The 21,067-nt window shown below is 29.9% G+C and overlaps 1 protein-coding gene across 24 annotated transcripts in view; it reads left to right on the forward strand.

Annotated features, from left to right (window-relative positions):
- Positions 1–21,067, forward strand: part of LOC145278069 (uncharacterized) — a 373,119-nt gene that overhangs the window by 223,230 nt on the left and 128,822 nt on the right. The window contains exon 1 of one of the 24 annotated variants that reach the window (XR_013868328.1): positions 213–1,364. The exons of 22 other annotated variants lie outside the window; for them this stretch is intronic. The gene's annotated coding sequence lies outside the window, so the exon portion shown is untranslated. Of the gene's footprint in view, positions 1–212; positions 1,365–13,132; positions 19,543–21,067 lie in introns of those variants that run through there. One more of the 24 variants, XR_013868327.1, reaches the window with a different exon arrangement.

Here is a 21,067-nt window from a genome sequence, read left to right on the forward strand (position 1 = left end):
TTAGATGAACATTTGTTGCCTTTCTTGTAGGATATGCAGATAAAATGTACCTTTTAATTAACAAAATTATAAGAGATATTTGTAATCATTTACATTTGTAGATATTTGCCATTTTGTTTTTTGTTTTTTTTTATAAAAAAAGGAAAACCCTCCCACATGAAGACAACTTTCTGTATGATTTAAAGTTTTTAGGATTTTTTGTTGTTGTTGTTGAATAGTACATTTCTCCATTTTTTTCTATTAAAGAAGGAATCCAGCATTTTTCCTTTTATTTTGTTTGGTTTAATTCAAACTCCTTATAAGCAATTAGTAAAGACCACCTGCATTTGTGTTGCTATCTAGTAGAGCACATGGTATTTTCTATACACACAAAGATGGCGGGCCATTAGATTCTTAATCTTTCAAGTGACTTGGTGTAGGTACTCCTTTCTTTTTCGTTTGAAAATGACTGTACCAGTAAAGAAATAAGACATAGCGCATGCGTGACTATTGGAGAAGCCGGTTACTGCGCAAGCACATTGCCAAAATGTGGGCATAATACTTAATGTATGTGAGATGAGACAGCGGGGTTCCCCTTCGCCCATACACGGAGTAATTATGCATAAGAGAGTGTGACTGGTGACTGCCGTCGAGAGATGCACTTGAAAGGTGTAGGAAGGTACCTCATTTGGGGTGACCTTATGTATTGGCCCTTGTCATCTGATTTGAAAAGCTGGAGTTTTATCTACTGTTAGATGCCGCACTAAAAATGTAGCCATTGAGGTCATGGGTAAGTGCTTTGCTATCTGGCATACTCTGTCTGCAGCTCACTAAAATTCCTGTCTGGGTCATGCGTGTTCTCTTGGCAGGTAAGGGCCATAACTTGCTCATACTTTTCTGACGATTTTACTTAACATTCAAACGGTTACCTTCTAAATGAAATGGCAACTAACAAAATTGGCTACGAGCTTAAAAAAAATTGTTTTAGCAACATTTTAAAATCTCTGGAGCTTATTTTTATTACATTTTCATGATTAAAAAGTTAAAAAAAATTTAATGCAACAAAGAATTTACCAAGTTAAGAAATATTCTTTTTGTAATTATTAAGTTTGGAACTTTGTTTTCTTTTTATTTATCTTATTAAATCTATTAAAATTGGACACATTTATTAATGCGAACTTATAATTACTATTGAAAATGTGACATTAACAATCTTATTTCTTGCATGTGGCTGTCGGCATACAACATATGTAGTTTCCACTGAGACGATAGGAGTGGCGTGCCTAGGCCGCATGCGCATAGACGACCTCTGTAGAACAAGTGAATGAAGAGTGTCAGTAACGATGACTACATTGTATGAAATTTGAAAATGGTTCAGCAATGAGGTATATTTTTTCTTTTTATTACTGGTTTAGTTCACTATAAGAAATAGCATCTCTTATTTCGTATTTAAGTGATCGATGGATGTCGTGAAGATATTGTCTTTATTCGACAAACGATTGTATTCTATTCATGTGAAATGCGAGTCGGACCTTAGTTTTCATTAAAAAAGAATATCTTTTAAATTTTTAATATTCTCTGCAAAATATATGCATTTTATATTTATTAACTGTACTTTAATATACAATAGTTATATTTTACGTCATACAGTCGATAAAGATGGCTAGAAGCGCGTTTGAAATACTGTTAAACTTGCGAGATCATTCTAATTTTTCTGCTTGTCATTTTTATAAACTGGTTTATAACACCTTTTTTAATTTAATACAAAAGTTCTTTATTTTCTGTACAAAATAAATAAGTATAAAATTTTCAAGTATATATTTTTAATTTCTTTAACTGTTGCAGAATGTTCGAATTTGTCCAATGTTAGATTTTTAGTCTTGACTGTCCTCAATTGTAACCTTAGATGCTTTAGGGTTCATTTCAAAATGTCTGTCACTTCTGCGTTTCGACAAAATGCGTTTAAAATTTTGAGTCTCTCAATTTAAATATGTTTTAATACTTATAAACTTATAAAAAAGTTACTTTTTTTTTATGCCTATTATTAATCGTGCCTAAATTTTAAACTTTTCTAGGAAGACTAATATTAAAATGCAAACTTTTTATACATAATTTTTTAATAGCTTCTTGATATCGAGGTTATTTTATTTTTTCATGTTCCCACATGTAAAGCAAAAAAAAAAAAAAAATTTAATCATGCGATATTTAAAAAAAATTCTATATGTGTACAAATTTTACAAATCATTTTCAGAAATGATTTTGTGGCGGGTGCTTTTACTCATGCCATTCTTTATTAATATATTTCTATGCTATTATATGCAAGCATTATTACTTTTCACATAATAACTTTTATGTGTATATATGAATATCAGATTAATGTTAAATAATAGTACTGCAGACGTGTGCATGTCTTGTTCAGTATGAGTGTTTCCGCATGCTGTTGCAGTTGTAGCAAGTGAATCAGCAGGCTGCCGCTGTTGTTGCAGTTAACTATAATGGTGCACTGAAGAAGCGCAGAAGAAGCTTTTCTTTCAACAAATGTTGCACCTGCTACAGTGCATTTTATCCCTAGCTTTAAACATTTTACCTTCTTTAGTGCGATGGTGGGAGTGGCCTGACCTAGCCCATGCGCTTTGGCCACATGTGTAGTGCCTGCAACTGCAATTTTAAGCAGCCCCCACTACTAACACCTATTTATTACATAATTTCGCTGAAAAGAAAAAAATACTCGCCATTTTTTTTAACCAACTTAGGCACCTTCTATTTTTAATAGCAGATTCAACAAAAGGTACCACTAATTGTTAACACTGCATGTAATACTAGATTAAAAATACATTTATAAATTGTCGTGCAAAAAAAAAAAAAAAATTTCTGAATATTTCGATATCTAATCACTTATCAAGTTCCATGTATTTGTTTTGGATGGTGTTTTACGGTTTCTTTTTTTTATTTTTATATATATACATACATATATATATATATATATATGTATATATATATGATTGTTGAGCTGGATTGAATCTGATGATATAAATAAAAATAGAGGTGGAAGGACCTGAATGCTCAACGTTTCACCCGATTTATGCGGGCTTTTTCAAGAGGGATGAAAAATATTAAGGTTTTCTTTATTCATCCATATAATTTTTTAAAAGTCATTAAAAAACAATAAGAAAACAAATTTTTTTATACATTCAAATTTATGAATTTGAAATTAGAAAAATTAGTAAAAGAAGCCAGATGCTTTGCATAAATGGATACCTGTTCCATGAACGCCCTTAATGTTTATGCAGGCTTTTTCAAGAGGGATAGTCACTGACCATCCCTCTTGAAAAAGCCTGCATAAATCGGGCAAAATGTTGAGTATTCAGGTCCTTCCACCTCCATTTTTATTTATTTATATATATATATATATATATATATATATAAAATACCTAAAATTTTATGGAAAAAGTTTAAAACAGTTTTATAAAATTGAATATCATAACTGTTTGAGGGCGTTATCAAATTATACAATGACTGTTATATATATATTTGCGTTTTTTAGAAATTTTGATCTAGATTGATAATCATCTGTGTATATATATATATATATATATATTTTAATCATTGGTCTTTTAAGAAATCACAATCATTGTTTCTAAATATTTCTCCTTTCAATGTGGACTCTTAATGATTCAAGCACATGCACAGTTCCTCCATAAGATCTTATTTTTCTGTTGAGCCCAATATATTTTATTTAATAAAATATGTTCACCACTAATACTAAATAAATCCTATTATATTAGATAATCTTTTTCAAGTTTATTTGCTGATAAAACTCGTTCTGATTAAAGCTTTCATCTGTTAACAAAGGGAAGCTACTTTGATAAATTCCATTCTCAATAATATTTGAGAGGAAAACGGTTTCGTCTCTAAAACTGTTTAGCAAAAAAGATTTTTTCAAATATTGTAGCTGAAGAACAAATCTGTATTAACATCATAAATGTTATAATTAAGAACAATTTAGAAACCCATTTTGTTGCTTAAATATTTAATACCTTCTCTAAATCAAGACATAAGATTTTTGATTTACATCCATGTTTTAAAAACATTACAAATGATTTAACATTTAATTTTTAAATTCTGCATGATTTTAGAGGGAAATATTGAAATTATTTTTTTTATATTTTGTGTGGAAATCAATTTTCGAAATTAGGTTAGCTTTTTTTTATATATACACAATACCTTATAACTTTAAAAATATTGAAATTATATAATTTCACAAAACTTGTTTTAAATTGTGAAATATGTACATTTTTTTGTGAACAAAACAGTGTTTCTATTTTTTTTTTTTTTTTTTTTTTTTTTTAGTATTTATGAAGCCTATTAGCTCAAAATATTATAACCGTTTTTGATTTTATATTTTCATTTTTTTCATCTTGTACTTGCACAGGACTAGTTTATATAGTAACAAATTATTTCTTACAATATTATTGGCATTATTAAACTGTTTTATGGCCACATGCAATAAGTTTTCATTCCACCGTTGCAAGCACTCGTTTTCATTCTCAGTTAAAAACTTATGAATCTAATTTTATTTATATCTTTCAAGATATCATATTCATTATATGCTTAACTCGTATCAGATTTCAAAGATTTTTTTATATAATTTAAGTGATTGTTGTGTAACAACGCTGTTCTAATGTGGGTTATCATTGCTCCTTTCAGTTATTTAAAAAAACGTTTTGTTTATTTAACATCCCTTCTAATTGGGTGGCACCAGGAGAGACAAAGCCGATAAATATTTAAAAATATATAATTAAATGTTATCATTCCAAAAAATAATTCTAAACTATAATAATGTTCACTTAAAAGTGAAATTTGAGACGAGAGATGAAACTATATAGATGTGATTTTTCTTTATTTTATTTTATTTAAAAAGAAACTTTTCACAATTACCTGGTATTATAAAATATTAATGTTTTCTTTCTTCATCCATATATATATATATATTTTTTTTTTTTTAAGTCATTAAAAAACAATAAGAAAACATTTTTTTATATATTCAAATTTATGAGTTTGAAATTAGAAAAATTAGTAAAAGCTTGGCATAAATGGATACCTGTTCTATGAACACCCTTAATATTTAACATGAAATTGTAAAAAAAAAATATATAATCTGATTACAATGGTTACATTATTTAAATCATCACTTAATTGATTGATTTATAAAATAAGATTAAATGTTAAAATTAAAAGCAAATTGAAAAGAAACCTCTTACTACTATTACTACTACTACTACTGATAAATAATGCATTTTTTTTACTATTACTACTACTACTACTACTGATAAATAATACTTTTTTTTTTGTTTTTCATTAATAGCTATTAATATTTTCACTAAAACAATAAATTTCTTGCCATAGAAATTATCAAAGAAAATTTTATTAAAAAAGAAAATCTCCCACATAAATAAAGTATTTTATTTTATGAAATAATTAACCTATAAGATACTTTGTCTATTGGTCAATCACACCTAAGTTTGAAAAGGCATTTTTATCACAAAAAGTGTTTTATTTTTCAACATGTCCACATATCTCTGTAATGGCTTCTCTCTGTTTATTGGTCGATGCTGCACAAGTTTGAGACTTAGCATTGTTATATTACTTTGCATTTCTATAAGAATTTCTGTCTGTCACATTTGAAATAGTGTTTCCATTGCAAAATGCGTAAGATAAATGCATGTATCTTACAATTCGATTCATTCTCTTTCTCTCCACCTTTTTGCTTTTGTACACTTGCCAACGAGACTCTCCTCCATGTCGGGTTGGCCTGTCAAACAACTTCCTGCAGTCTCGTCCATTTTGACCTTTCATTTATTTTATTTAAACTTGTTGCTTTGAATACACTTTAATCGTCTAAAGATATTTTCTTAGTGCAAAACTCATGTGGTGGGAGCAGCATGAGACTGCATATATGTTTGCGCCAACTGCAATATCCTTACTGCTGATATGCGTTTTGAAATTTATTTTTGTTTCCTAAGTTTTAGCACCATTTTTTTCTCTTTGCTGTCGCGTAAACCTATACGGATTTGATTTATCACAAAATTTCTCACAATTTTACATTTTGATGTGCACCATTAAGAATTTTTATTTTTTCAAGTGTTTCTTGGATTAGAATTTCTATATGTATCTTTACATCTCTAAAGGAGCTACTTCCATGGCAGGCAAGGATATTACGAGTAAGTTGATGATGAAAAAAAAAGACAAATCCAACATGGATGAAAGGGAAATAGTAATAGTGTTTAATTGACATGTCTACAAATTGCATTATGTGAATATACATTAACACTTTAATTCATGACTTGCAAACCATCTTATGGTTCAGGAATAAATATTAAAAACAGTAAGTGAATTGTTATAATTAAAATATGCATTAAAGGGTTATTAATAGAAAACATTTGTCAATTTGTTGATTTTTTAATTTATTTTTAAATAATGGATTTCATTAAGAATACAAAACCTTATTCGAAAGTTTTTATTTTATTTACATTTATTGGTGCTTGTTAATATAGTCGACAGATCGATTTTTTTTATTATTTTAAGCAAAAACAACAGTACATATTTGTCATGTCAAAAATAGTAATATATCCAAAAATTACAAAAATTCATAGAGTAAAAAATTATAGTTAAAAGTAATTTTTACAGAAAATTGCATTTTCCTTAATTGTGAACACCTTGTGAATACAAGGGACATACTTACTTCCCTTTTTTGTCACTTTCATGGCTGACATAATGTTTCAAACTGTAGCAATTTACTTTTTTTTTTCTTTTACTAAACACACCATAGCAGTTGTTCTACTTTGAGTTTTCGTAATTTTTTTTATATTACTATTTTCGACACGACAATTAAGTAAGTATTGTTATTTTTGCTTAAAACCACATATTTAAAAAATTGATCTGTTGATTCTATCTTAACACGCACCCATTTATTTTGCAATTGTGACTTCATTTGAATACACATAGTCAATACTTCTATTATTAAATCCATTGACTTCTGCTTAGACAGTTTTGCAGAGGGATACTTGGGCATAATATAAATCACATTTTAAGATAATAAAAACAAATTTAAAACAATAAACCATTCATTGCAGTTAGCAGCAACCAATATAAACTCACTGTTATATATATATATATAAAGTGTTGGGACGATTAATCAGAATGGAAAAATCTTAACTTTTTGGGGTATCGAAATCGGAAAAATTTGTGCCTCTTTTTCGATGCCAAGAATGATTCCTTTCATTATCTTTTTTATTATTTGATTTTGTTTGAAACAAAATCTTTTACTACTGGTAGTAATAATAAGATAATAAATATTTATTTATTTTAAGATACCAGTAAAGCTAGAAGTTATAAGTGTTTTTTTTTTGTTTGAGAAAATATATACACAATTAACATGTATGTTTAAAGTAACCAGAAAAAAATAACAAGTTTATATCTAAATATTTAGAGATTTATTTAAAAAAAAAAAATCAGAATTGGTAATTGTATCAGAATCAGGAATTTAGTACAGAATCAATAATTGTATCGGAATCCTGAAAAATAATGGAATCGTCTCATCACTAATCTAATATATAAACGGCTATATGTCTGTCTGTCAATCAGTTTTCATATTTTTAAACTCCCCTCCTAAACTAAAAGTCACAGAGCGGCACTAGGGGGTCTCAAATGATTGGATTTTTTTATGGGCCGTTCTTTTATGGGTCTATAGCTGGTTAAAATAGTTTTTAAGTAGTCAAAATGGGTCAGAATTGAAAAAAATCGTTAAGCATTTTGTACATTCATTTTAGTTTATTTTTAATTTTTAATCTGTTTATATGCGTGTCACGTCGTTCCAGTGGTAAGATCACCAGCTTTGCTACAGTTTTGATTTCAATTCTAGCTGACGGCACCTAAATTTATTTTTACTTTTGAAATCACGACTCGATAATAATATATACAAAATATGGACAATTAAAATCATATTAAGCGTGTTTTATGCTCGGGCAAAGCCGGACCCCCTCCTCGCCCCAGTATACATATATGTGTGTGTGTGTGTGTGTAGTAAGTGCAGTTTTGTTCAGAGGGATTGGTTAAACAATCATAAATTTTACTGTGTTTATATAATAGTGCTCACTAACAAGTAGAATAGTAATTTTCCCCAAACATTTTTGCCTGATAAAACTTTAGCTGTAATGTGTATGCACATATTTAACTAGAACTGTTTAATGTATAGGTTTTTATGGTTTTCGTGTTTTGGATTTTGAAGTTGATTATCTTGCAACATCTAACCACACTGATAATACATGAAATGATGAAATAGCTATTTGTGGATGATTATATTTTATTTGCATAGAAATACTCCCCTATTGGTAGATCACTCTGGCAGAAGAAATCATGCTTCCCACTTCTGTAAAAAGAATTAAGTTGTCCAGATTTCTAATTTTGTAAATTTGCAAACAAATAAAAAAAAAAATCCATTTAAACAATTTAATAATCTATTATTAGTTCATTAACTTGGATGGTAAGAAATCTGATACTACTGGTCACAATTGAATGTGATCTGGTGTTTGGGTTTTGAATCTCTGAATTAATGTTTGCTATGTCTATCCACACTGGAAGGTTGTGAAACGACAAAACATTGGATGACTATATTTCATTATACAAAAAAAATCCCCACTTTTTTCTCATTTTCTTTCTCTTGTCTGACTTCTTTTTGATCATTCTCAATCTGTTTGTAATGATATCTCCAATATGAAAAACATATTTGGCCTTTTGCATATATGGACAGCATATGTACAGAAACATTTTATTAACTGAATAAAGCCTATTTCACATGAGATTTTTTTCCGTCCTTATTTATATCGTATCTGTGTTCAACATTACATATGAAATTGTCATCCATTTAGAACCTAAGAATCAGGTTTCATCCAGATCTCATCATGTTTCATCTCGGCCAGAAAACGGACACCACTAACATGGATGTTGCCAATATCATGGTCATTGTTGAATTTAGAGTCAGAACTATTTCAGACTTTGTCAGAATATTTTGTGAAGGGATGTGACCAAATATACTCGCATTGATTGACAAGAAATTTAAAGGCCATTTTCTGCGCATACGTACTCTCATATAACTGAGCTTAAAATAATAAAAAAATAATAATAAAAACTACAAAATATTTTTCATATAATTGAATGTGAAATTGTTATGTTTAAAATTATTATAGTCCTATTATGTGATTTAAAAAGATAGTCGTAAATTTATATTGTTTTTATTTTATGATTAAAGTAATTACTTGGGCTGTGACAACAGCATATTCTTTTGATTGTTTTGACTCTTGAGTGTATATCCATTAATATCTTGTGTTTTTATATAGAATGATGTAGTTCTTGGTTGAGTGACTGCGTCTTACTGTGTCAGATATATACTTGAGAGTCAAAAGAATGAGAAGAATATTTTGTTTTCACGGCCCTAGTAATTACATAAGTGTTAATGGTTAATTTTATTTTACTCTGAAAATGAATTTATTGTAAGTCTTTTAAAAGTTACATTTTTTTTTACTATTAAAGATAAAAAGTTTAGATAATCGTAAATATTTTTACATATCTTCTAATAAGAATTATAACTAATAGTAGTGCTTATTTTATTATCTTATTGTAATTCAAACTGTCACAAACATTGAAATGTCATTCTATTTCAATGACTTAATGTAATCTATTCTAAAAATACAAGATTATTTTAAAAAAATAAATTCCTTAATGTGTCTTAATAAATATTCATAAATTCATTATAATTATTTTTCATATAAATAATACCACTTAAATTATAGAGATTACAGACTTCTAGTTAATTTTTTCTGTACTAATTGATTATCTAAAAGAAATACAAATATATTTACATCCATGAGAATGTTTGGTGTATTATTTTATCATCAAACTAAATGTATGTAAAAAGCATTGTCTGCAAGTTATTTTAATTTCATTTGTTTTTTAAACAGAATTTTTAATAGTATTTAAAAAATCAAAATTTTATTTTACTGCATAATTAAATTATTGAACCAAATTGTTGTAAAATTATAATTTTGTTTGATGTTTTAATTTCTATTTATAAAATTATTGGCTGTAAAAAGCTTCCAAAACTCAATACTTTGTTTAAGAATTTTAAAGCCAGTTTAAATGATTTTATATTCCACAGTTTAAATACTTAAAAATTACATTCAAATTTCGAAAACTCAGAAATAATGTTTTTCTTTTTCAATTAGTAGCAAAAAAAATTAACTGACTAACTTTTTGAAGAAACTGAAATTCATTAATTTCATAATTAAGCTATTTTTTAAATATGAATTTTTAAAAATTTCTTATTTTATGCTATTGCATTTTGATTTCAATAATTGGTAAGTTTCATAGAAGAGACATATGTGCACACAGTGGTCTCATAATCTTCATAAAACCATGAGTTTATTTTACCAAAAAAAAATGAAACCTTCATGTTTACTCTTTCATTGGAGCATTTTATGTTCTTGGAACTTGGTTTCATGAAAATATTTGGCTTCAAATGTTATTTATTAAAAGAGGAAACTCTACATTTCTTTTGTATTTAGATTCTTGGTGAGCAAAAAATGTTTCGCTGAATAAACATTGGATGCTGAATAGGATCTTCTTTCAAGGTTTTCATTTTTTGTTACTTTGAAAATAAAAAAATATATACAATTAATTCAGCTTGTTAAAAATGTAAATAGCTGACTATACTTACAGAAAAAAAAAACACGAGATATTTGAGAATAATTGCAATTTTAACATGATTAAGATATGTCTTAACCATGTTAAGTTTGATTATTTTCAAATCCTATTTAAAATAAAGAATGTGCACAATACTAAGTGCTTTATCCATATTCAACTGATGTGTCTGTATTTATTTTTAACATTTTATTTTTTACTGTTTATTCACTCTAAACAAGGCAGAGTGCCACTTGGACATAAGGGCTATTATTTACAGAGACCATGTAGGGAATTGAACAGCAAAATGTCCACATTACACTTTAACTTCTCTATGTCAGTACAGTCAAGGAAACAAAGACCCTGGAGGGAATTCCAAAATCTGGCAGTTTGAAGGAAGAACGTATTTGAGAAGAGGACTTTCTGACATCTAGGGACTTCTACAGTGTAAGGGGATGGGATTTTGCTGCTTGTCAGGTTAATCGAGGGTATTTACATGGGAGGGGGTGCAAGTTTTTGAAGTTCGTCTGAGCACACTCAATTATTTGTAAAATAGGTGCAGGAATGCAACGTCAATGGATTTTAGTCAACAGTGCGGGTATCTATTAACTTCACAACTCTTTTGAACCTTGTCTCTGAGTGAGAGACTAGTAGCAGATGTACTTACCCAAATGTATGGTTAAATATGGATTTTCCTACCAAATTTAGTCAAATAAATATTAAAAAAATTTTTTTTATCATTTTCAGAAGACACAAACAAAAAGTATTTAAAATTGTAACCATGATGAGTTTATCAGTGTTTTTTTTTGTTTTTTGTTTTTTTTTGGTTTTTTTTTTTTACCTGAAATCAGGACTCATCAAGAATTTTTGACTGGATCTCAATCACATTGCATAGACAAAGATTGTCCCTAATATTTAACCAAATGAATTCTACCTAGGTACATATAACAGACATGTCTATATGATTGCCTACAATCTCACAGCAAATATATGAATATGCAAGTAAAATCGGATATTTCGTTAGGTTGATTCCAAAAATTCCTCTTTAATTCTTTTCCATTAAATTTCTAAATTCGTTGTTTATTTTTTATTACACTAGTATTTTTTTTAACCTAATTAATCAACATGTCTTTAAAATAAATTACTCTATTAAATAAAACAAAAACAAAAAACTGATTTTTTTTTTTTTTTAAAATCTTTTCCACTGAGGAAATATTCAAAAATGTATGTTCTATATTTGAAGCACATTAATTTTTTGTGTTTTTAGCTAGTGTTACAAATGAAATCTCTTTGAACTTCTCAATATGAGTAGTCAGTTCTTATTACACTAGAATTCTCTGATTAGAAATTGATTTTTTCTTTTATACTGGATTCCTTTGTCCAGCTTTGTTGGAAATCATATCCAAGGGAGATAACTGTTAAATCATTGATTTTTTTTATTTATTTTTTTATTAAAAATTTTTATTTTATTTTTTATATTTTTATTTAACCAAATCAACACTTTTAATAATGATACTTTATAACAACTTGTTAACTGTTTTAACTTTCCTGTTTCGCTGAGATTTGGTTCTTTTCAGTCCTAGGAAGTCCACTCTCTCAGACTTTACCTTCTTTTATTGAAAAGGTTTGTTTATTGCTAATTACCTGAGGTGCCGATACCAGAAAATTGTCAAAAAGGATGTGAGGCATTTTTTTTTTGTAGGCCAGAGTGCACGTCACTAGTGCATTGGCTTTTCAAAACATCACCTGACCTTGTCTAATTTCCTGCAGAGGAGGCAAATCTCTCTCTCTCTCAAATAAATATATATATATATATATATATATATATATATATATATATATATATATATATATTGTGCGTGTGTGTGTGCGTGCGCGTTAGAGAAGCTGCATAAAATCTAAGTGTATTCTCATAAAATTTACCAGGAGGCAGGTTTCCAAATGAACCTAACTAACAACAACATCTGATTTTAGGAATTTGATTAGAAACTTATTTCTTGCAACTTTCGTACTATTCATCAAATTTATTTATCCACTAGATTTTTTTTAATTGGGCAATTATGGATAGTTGATGAGTCATACTAGACAATATATGCCCTTATTTATTGAAGGAGAACAGGATATGATGAAATATTTTTCTAAACACGCACACATGATCCATCAACAGATATTTCACTGTATCCTGTTGCTTTAGTTTTGCTAGACATGTCAAATCATTTGGCAAAATAATTATCAGATCATTAACAATTGCTATCAGGATTCGAATATTATACCACTAAGCTATTGAATTTGACCCAATATCTATTTGTCTACATTTATGCTATCAGTCATCTAGAAAATGACTTGATAAAGAAAAGTAATGCTTTATGCCAAGTGAAAATCATTATTTACCAGAGAGTGGGAAGCATCTTTCCCCCCCCCCTTTCGGAGCAGGGAGGTAACACAGTTCATGTTAACAAACTTTGCAGAAATGTCCATTTCACTTTTGTTGGTTTCTATTATGATTTTTATTATCAATTCATTATTATTCAAGTGTTCAACACTTATAATCAAAATGGGGGCAAATGTGCAAAATTTGAAGAAAAAAAAAAAAAATTTAAAGTTGGTGTGGAAAAACCATACATCTAACTCTAGATGGAAATATTTCTATGCTTGTTTTATTTTAATTTCTGTTTTTCATGTCAATATAGGAAAATTGAAATGATTTTATTTGCTGGTAATAATAGAAAGTATGCCATTCAGTAAAATAAACTAATCTAATTTACACATAAATTAACATTTTTAATACCCAGTGCTATAGCTTTTTTTAAATTTTCTTTCAAAGTAATTGTGCACACTTGGAAGCACATAAAATGACGCACTTGTCAACAATTAAAGCATATACACTTAAATATGAGATAAAACCATAGATTTATTAAGAAGTATATGAACGTCAATGTTTCTATCCTGTTGTGCAACTTTCACTGATGCCTGGTGTTTTGTGATTTCACTTCATTTGAAGTTTTTCTCACTTTTCATCATCAGTGCTATTTAGATGTGAAAAACTGAATCAGATAAATAAAAATAACAAAAAATTGCAATAAAACTGATAAAGTAGGAGATATTCTTTGTTTTAAGATGTAAAATATATCAATGGATATTGTAAATATTTTACTTTTATCCTTAAATTATGAGAAGAATTATTTGTTGGGGAGTTTATTTATTCAAATACTAGCATTATATTAATAAACACCTACACATGTAAGCAATGGCAATATTTTTGCAACATACTGAAGAGAATCACTAGCTTAGAGTAACACTTTGATGTATTTTCAATAAACTTAATTCATAAGATTATATAGATGTAAGTACATGCATTCCCGAAAGAAACAAAATTGACTTTAAATCAGTTTGTTCAAGCTGATGATACCAGACTTGCAACTACTATATCATACATTCCAACCGAGAGATCTTTTTCCGATTTTAACCATCCCTTTAACTGCAATTGTTTGAATCTCTTCTTTCGTTTCATTTTACTTCAATTGAAGTTCTCAGAAATCAAGTGTTAGCCCCCTATCTGGGTCTAACACTTGATCTCTATATGAAATGCATAAATATTCAAATACCCCATTAAAGTTCTCCTTTGCCGTTCAAACATTGAGTTAGTAAAGAAGTTGAGAACATAATTTCCCTCTCCGCACTCGACTGTTTCCTTTCTAATGGTTTCCCCAGTATTACTGGATCCCAGGACAAGAATTCATCTACTCTGGTGGAGTATCCAGCTTTGTACTGTTACTTGAGGCAAAATCACTTGGAGAAAATGCAACATTCCTTGTAAAAACCAGCATTGGTTAGCCATACCGAGGAGGTCATATCAAATCTTATGTTTATTTTAAATATTTAGTCAAGGTTTACTTGTTGAAAAAAGTGTCCTCATTCCAGGTTGTCTTGATAAATCGCTGTTCACCTAAGACATTCGAGGACAGTGTCTAGTAGGCATTAAAGTTCTCTCCTGAATTAAATCTCTAGTGACATGTTCAATGAAATATTTGATTTTACTATAGAAAATCATGAAAAGAATATTGTGAATAGAAAAACTTTAATTAAATATTACTACAATAATTATTTTCTATGTCACAAAGGGACATTTTATAACTAAATTGATAATCATCTATGATTATATTGTTTTTTGCAAATTCATTTCAAGAGAAAGCTTGCAAGTTTTATAAAGCTCAAGACCTCAACAAGTGAAATTCCCGTCTCTCATATAAATGAATTATCAATGATTCTTATCGGTATATTTGTGTTGTAATAAAACCAGAAAAAATTTTAATCTTTCTTTATTAAATCACTTTAAATATGAAAAGTGTCACAACTGTTCATATAGGTTTTATAAAAATGTCTTCAGGTAAAATTTATTTAAAAAAAACAAAAACTTCTCAATGTTTATCTGCTTCTCACGCTTTCTCCAACTAATGTCCAAGCCAATACAAATTATAAATTAATTATTTAAACAAATAACAAAATTGAGAGTACTGACCAGACTCTTTGTCATTGATAGATTTTAAGTCTGAACACAAAATGTGGTAGAATCAATAACAAGTAAGGATGATAGTTCTGTATGTAGATGGATCTATACAAAAAATAACATTTTTTGAAATTAAAATTTTTTGAATTTTTAAAAATAATTTTTCCTTTCAATTTGATAGTGAAAAAGTTCTTAAAAAATACAAATTATTTATCTTGAAATTTCAAAATCTGTCCCAAATAACTAGTGAATGCTTAGTTGCCTTTTAAACTAGGAAATTTGAGAAAGTCTACATTTCACTTGATATTTCGTATTTCCACATATTTTAATAAATTTAATAGTTTAATGGTTGAAATGATCGCATAATTCTTTCATATTCTTGAGTAATTTGACATTATTTTCATGGTACAGACTATTGTCTGGTATTATTCACACACCATTTGTTACTGTACTTTCCAGGAATAATAAACTGGAAAAAAAGTAAAACTAAGCTACCTCCATCGTAGGTAGGTTAAATCGGATTCTTCTAAAGGAAGAAATATTGAATTCACAAACGGTTCCAGTCAAATATTTATCCAAGTCATAGGAGAGAACAACGTCAGGTTTATGAAATTCTTGCACGGGGGGGGGGGGGGGCGTTCTGCAATATACAGTTATTGGTATTTCCGAATGATCATCCATCTTGCACTGACTAGGGTCAGTGTTGCTTAACTTTGGTGATCTTACTAGAACCGGTGTGTCAACATAATCATGCCGTATATTTACAATTTTATTTAACCTGATGTTCTCAAAAGAAGGCCAGAGAGTACAACGGCCAAACAATTGTAAAAGTTGCAAGAACCACAATGAGGACAACGGCATGTTTTGGTAGTTTCGTCATTTGTTAAAACTTTCATAAAGGAGAGATTTAATTTATCCACAATACATTGTGTAGTTTGACAGCATTCTTTTGTTGAATGAGACATTCTCTCTCGATTGGATAGATTTATCGTTTGTTTTTTTTAATTGATAATGTAATTTCTGAACATCTCATGTGGTAGTATAGAACTTTTCTTTATTTCTCAAGCTTTCAACTAATTCCTTTTCCAAATTTACTGTAAAAAATGCTTATAGTCCAATCAAATATAAAAGGCACAAAAGAATACATAATTTATTTCATACTAACTGTACCTACACGATGAAGTCATTTTATTTATTTACTAGCAGGGGTGCCCGGCGTTGCTCGGGTGTTTGGAGGTGTATGCTGTGCAAAAAAAGCAAAAAAACAAAAAATGGTTAATTTTTTAAAACTTTGACCCCCTATTATGACCCCTTAAAATTTATAGTTTCGGGCTCAAATCACTTTATTAAGTTAGATCCAAGTTCAAGGAACCTATATCTAAAATTTCAAGTGTCTAGACCCAAAATTGTCGGAGGAGTTTGGTAGAGTTCTTAAAGGTCAGATCGTTGAAATTTAACCCCTTAACAGCCAAATTTCTGGTTGACACCCGTCACATCGATTTTTCCCAAATCTCAGTACCCGGTATTTCAAATTTCGAGTCTATAGACTAAAATTTGACAGAGTTATTGCGTAGGGAAATGTACACAGACAGACAGACAGACACGTTCACTTTTATAGATATAATAGATTCATTTAATTATTGTTTGCACATTTTAAAACTTAAGGTAAATAACTCCTATTATATTCTTCAATTTAAAATATGAGCCCCCACCCCCCACCACCCGTTGTTGATTATTCTTCGAGATGAGGATTGACAATTTGTATTATTTGTATTCTCCTCTTCATAGTTGCTATATTTACAATGTTTTGTCTGATGTAACCTTCGTCCATCTTCCGGGTAAAGTTTATAACACTCAAAATGAGAACAGTAGTTCAAATGATATTAATAATATAAATATATGCAGGTGTTGATTTAATGGTTGAATCTAGGCAGAAGCTGCTTAACTTAACCATATCTTGCCTTGATAGTTAAAAACCAGCTTTAAAACTTAGGTGATGCCCTTTTCTCTTCCCTGAAACCGCTTTCTCACAGAAGAGACGTTGCGATCCTGTCTCTGCTATATTGTTATTTTCATGGTAATTGCTCATCTGAGCTTCCAAAACTTTCACAAAAAAATACCCTCGTCTAGCTACAACCACTATCAAGAATTTTTTTCTATCTGTGGCTAAATCTAAACTCAGATTCCACGAACAAAGTTTCTTCCCTAGAACTGCCCACATGTGGAACGCTGTTTCATTGATCACTTGCGGGCTGATTACAATATGGTAGCCTTCAAGTCCAATGTAAACAAGTTCTTGTTGAGCTGTCTCTTAAATAATCTAAATTCTACCCAATCTACACCATTAATGATTACTAAACTACCACATCACATTCATTAACCCTTATCCTCGAGTGGATTTAGGGCCTTTATAAGTGACGACTCCCTTGTAAGAAAAGTCAATTTAAAAAATGACTTACAGTTGATCAAAAGTTTGAGAAATAAAGTTCTATACAAATTGATTTTGCACAATTTTCTTGCACTCTGACTTGAATAAGTTTGTTACTATGGGAATGGGAACTTCTTTTCCCAAAAAACTGGATTGAGTCAAAAATAAAAATTGTCCCCATCTCCTGGCCGAGGAGAATTTAGATATCATTGCCACTAGCCAGTGTGTGTTTTTATGTTTGATTATCTCAACTTTGTGTGTTACTAGACAATGCAGATTGCAACCTTAGCAAAAATGCTAGAGTAACATCTCATTACACCCCCCCCCTCTCTCCTGATGTTTTTATTCATTTTTTTGATCAACCACTTGATTTATGGCAGTTAAAGCGTCAACATTCAATTAGAAGTTACGCATAAAAGTGGAGAGTAGGAGTGTGTGAGAGAGAGATATAGAGGAGTGTAGATGGATCACTCACGTGTATAGCCACATGGAGGAATTGTGTACGTGTCTCGCTTCTTCGTAGATGGAGCTGGAGCATAGTGGAAAGTAAAATGGCCAGCTGTCATTAACGATAATGCAAAGCTGTTCGTAAAAGCAAATACAGCAGTGACAGCACTATGATTGCTGATGTAAATAGTATAATTTCATCTTTCTCGCTTGTGTCGATAGTACAGTAGATAAAAGCTAGAATAGCGAGACCGGACTTAGTGTGTGTGTGTGTAGTGTAGTGCTTAAATTAATTACGTGTTTTTTAAAAGCCAAAACCACGGTTTCACGCTCTTTGCGATTTTCAGATATCTCAACGCATGAATTTGGGATCAAGCGGTTTTCTTTTCCTTTATGTTCACTTCCAAGGGAAATAACAAAACTGTCTGAAAACTGTACGAGTGCAAATCCGGAACTCTCGGCCGGCTAAAAAGCCGATACTCACAACTATCATTGTGTGTGTATATAAAGATAAAGATTATTGAAAGAGGACTTCGACGACGTGTATTGATTAACTTCTTTACCCTCTTCCCTTTCACCCGTCTGACCGCCTCCTCCACCACCGTCATGTCTGGTCCGACCGCCGCCCCCACCTCTCCCTCGTGCTACCGGCTAGTCCAGTGCAAAGATGTTGGCTGTTGTTGTTGCCATATAATAACTGCTGGCTGGCGGCTGCTGCTGCTGCTGCCGCCGCCGCCATAGTCATCCTTCTTGTCTAGACAGAACCCAGCCTTCTAGGTCAACTAGTCATTTTTCACTTGAAGAAAGAAACGCACAACGTCACCCCCTCCCCTCCTCCCCCTCCCCTCGTTCTCTAACAACAACAACAAAAAAAACAACTCAAACTCGGCCTGTTCGCTCTCACTCCTACTCTTACTGTTCCATCTCCTCTCACCCTCACCATCCGACTGCTGCTGCTGATATACCGCTGCGGCAGCTGATTATCACACAGCTGATGACAAGAAAAAAAAAATCCTTTCGGCCTTTGAAAAACCTCTGTAACCGACACATTCTTTACTCTCTCTCACACACACACACACACACACACACACACAACTATTATCATTATCGTTCTTATCAACTCGTTTACTTGATTGACTTGTTTTATTACAACAAAAATTGGGTTTTAGTCGAACAGCCACTCTTTTATTACAAAATCCCTTACTATTAGAAAAAAAAAAAAAAATACTAGACGGGTGCATTCGAAAATAGAGAATTCACTATATTTTCTACTGAACATTAATATAAACTTTTGTTAAAATACTTTAGTTTCTATTCGCCATTGTTTAATTTCTAAACTAATCAGTTGTCATTCTTTGATGGATTGGAGATTAAAAGAAGAAAAAAAAAACGGATTTCTACCAAAATCGAGTTCTGTCCTGATAAAGACGCGCCTCTGTCTAGACAAGTAAGGAAAAAAAAAAAAAAACGTTGTTTGTGTATCTATTACCGCGCTATTTTCTTAAATAGTATTTTCAAGTTACATAAATTTTTAAGATATATATTCTTTTTTTATTAAATTGTTAGTTGAAAGTACTGAATAGTTACAAGACACCCTTTCCTTCCCATGTTAAAAATGGCTTTCTAAATATTATTTCAGCGCCGTAGCATAAATGCACAAGTACAAAAAAAAAATTTTTTTTTTTCATCTGAAAAAAATGTTTAATCCAGTCCAGTATCTCGTGACTATTTGATTTCGAATTCAATAATTTTCTTCGCTGCAGATTTTTAAAGAAATGCACTCGTAAAAAAGCACATTGCAATTATAATAAATGCAATTTTAGTTTATCTTTTGTTTTAGGGTTTAATATTTACTAATCAAAATTTGGGTGCTTATGCACTTATGTTACCGTGCTATTTTTTAAATAGTACTTTCAAGTTGAATTCAAGTTTTACGATATTGATTAAATTAGATGGAAGTACAGAATTTCTAAATAATAACGTTATTATTTCAGCGCGGTAGCATAAGTACCAAAATTTGTTTTAAATTTTAAAAATATATTTATGGCTTATACGAGTTTTAACTTTTTTTTTTTTTTTTGTCAATATATTCGTGTTTAAATAACTATTATTACAAATTAGACCATCCCGGCATCCCCACCCATTTTATAAAAAATGGTGTGTAATGCCACCTTTGTTAGATTGTGTGAAAATATTGCTTCAAAAGTATAAATTTGAATCACAAACGATTGAAACTCTGTCAGCTATTATTTGTAAATAACGCTTTATGAATTCACTCACTCAAAAAAAAAATCGTTTTGGGTTTGTTTTACAATCCACTTGGGTACGAAAAAGTAGTCAAAAAACAAAAATATAACAAATAAATGTGATCAAAAACAAGATAAATTACTCTTCTACCTAGCTGAATAAGTTTTAGTCTTTTTTTACTTTAAAACGTTTATTCGGTTGAGAAAAGAAAATATAGCATTACGTGAGAACAAGAAAAATGATCGCGAATTGACACCTAAATATTTGAAGTATCGATAATGACTTAAAATAAAACAAAATACTGTTAGAAAACCATCTAATAAATGTCACGGTAACATTTGTTTTTTTGACCACTTGTGCTAATGTGTATTGTAAAACAAACCCATAGTTTTTTTCTCTTTCTTTTTTCTTTTCTTTAATTTAGCAGCAGACATGAATAATCGATTCTTCTATAAACTGATTTTAGCCTGGAATTATTTAAAAATTTACAGAAAGTCACTTTCGAATATTAACAACTGTAAACAGCCCCCCCCCCCGAATTATTATAGATACAAGAATGGTCGTTACATGACTCGTCATGCGACATTGAAAAGTAATTTCTGAAGCCTTAGAAACTCCCAATTCCAAAGTAATATCTCCCTAAACGAAAGTAGAGTTTATAGCTGATTTCTTAAAACAAAGAAAAATCGGTACCTCTCCCCCGATCGTGTTATTTTTATATCAAA

The sequence above is a fragment of the Euprymna scolopes genome, chromosome 6, assembly GCF_053919585.1.
Source record: "Euprymna scolopes isolate OS-2025 chromosome 6, ASM5391958v1, whole genome shotgun sequence".
In the NCBI taxonomy this organism is placed as follows: Eukaryota; Metazoa; Mollusca; class Cephalopoda; order Sepiida; family Sepiolidae; genus Euprymna; species Euprymna scolopes.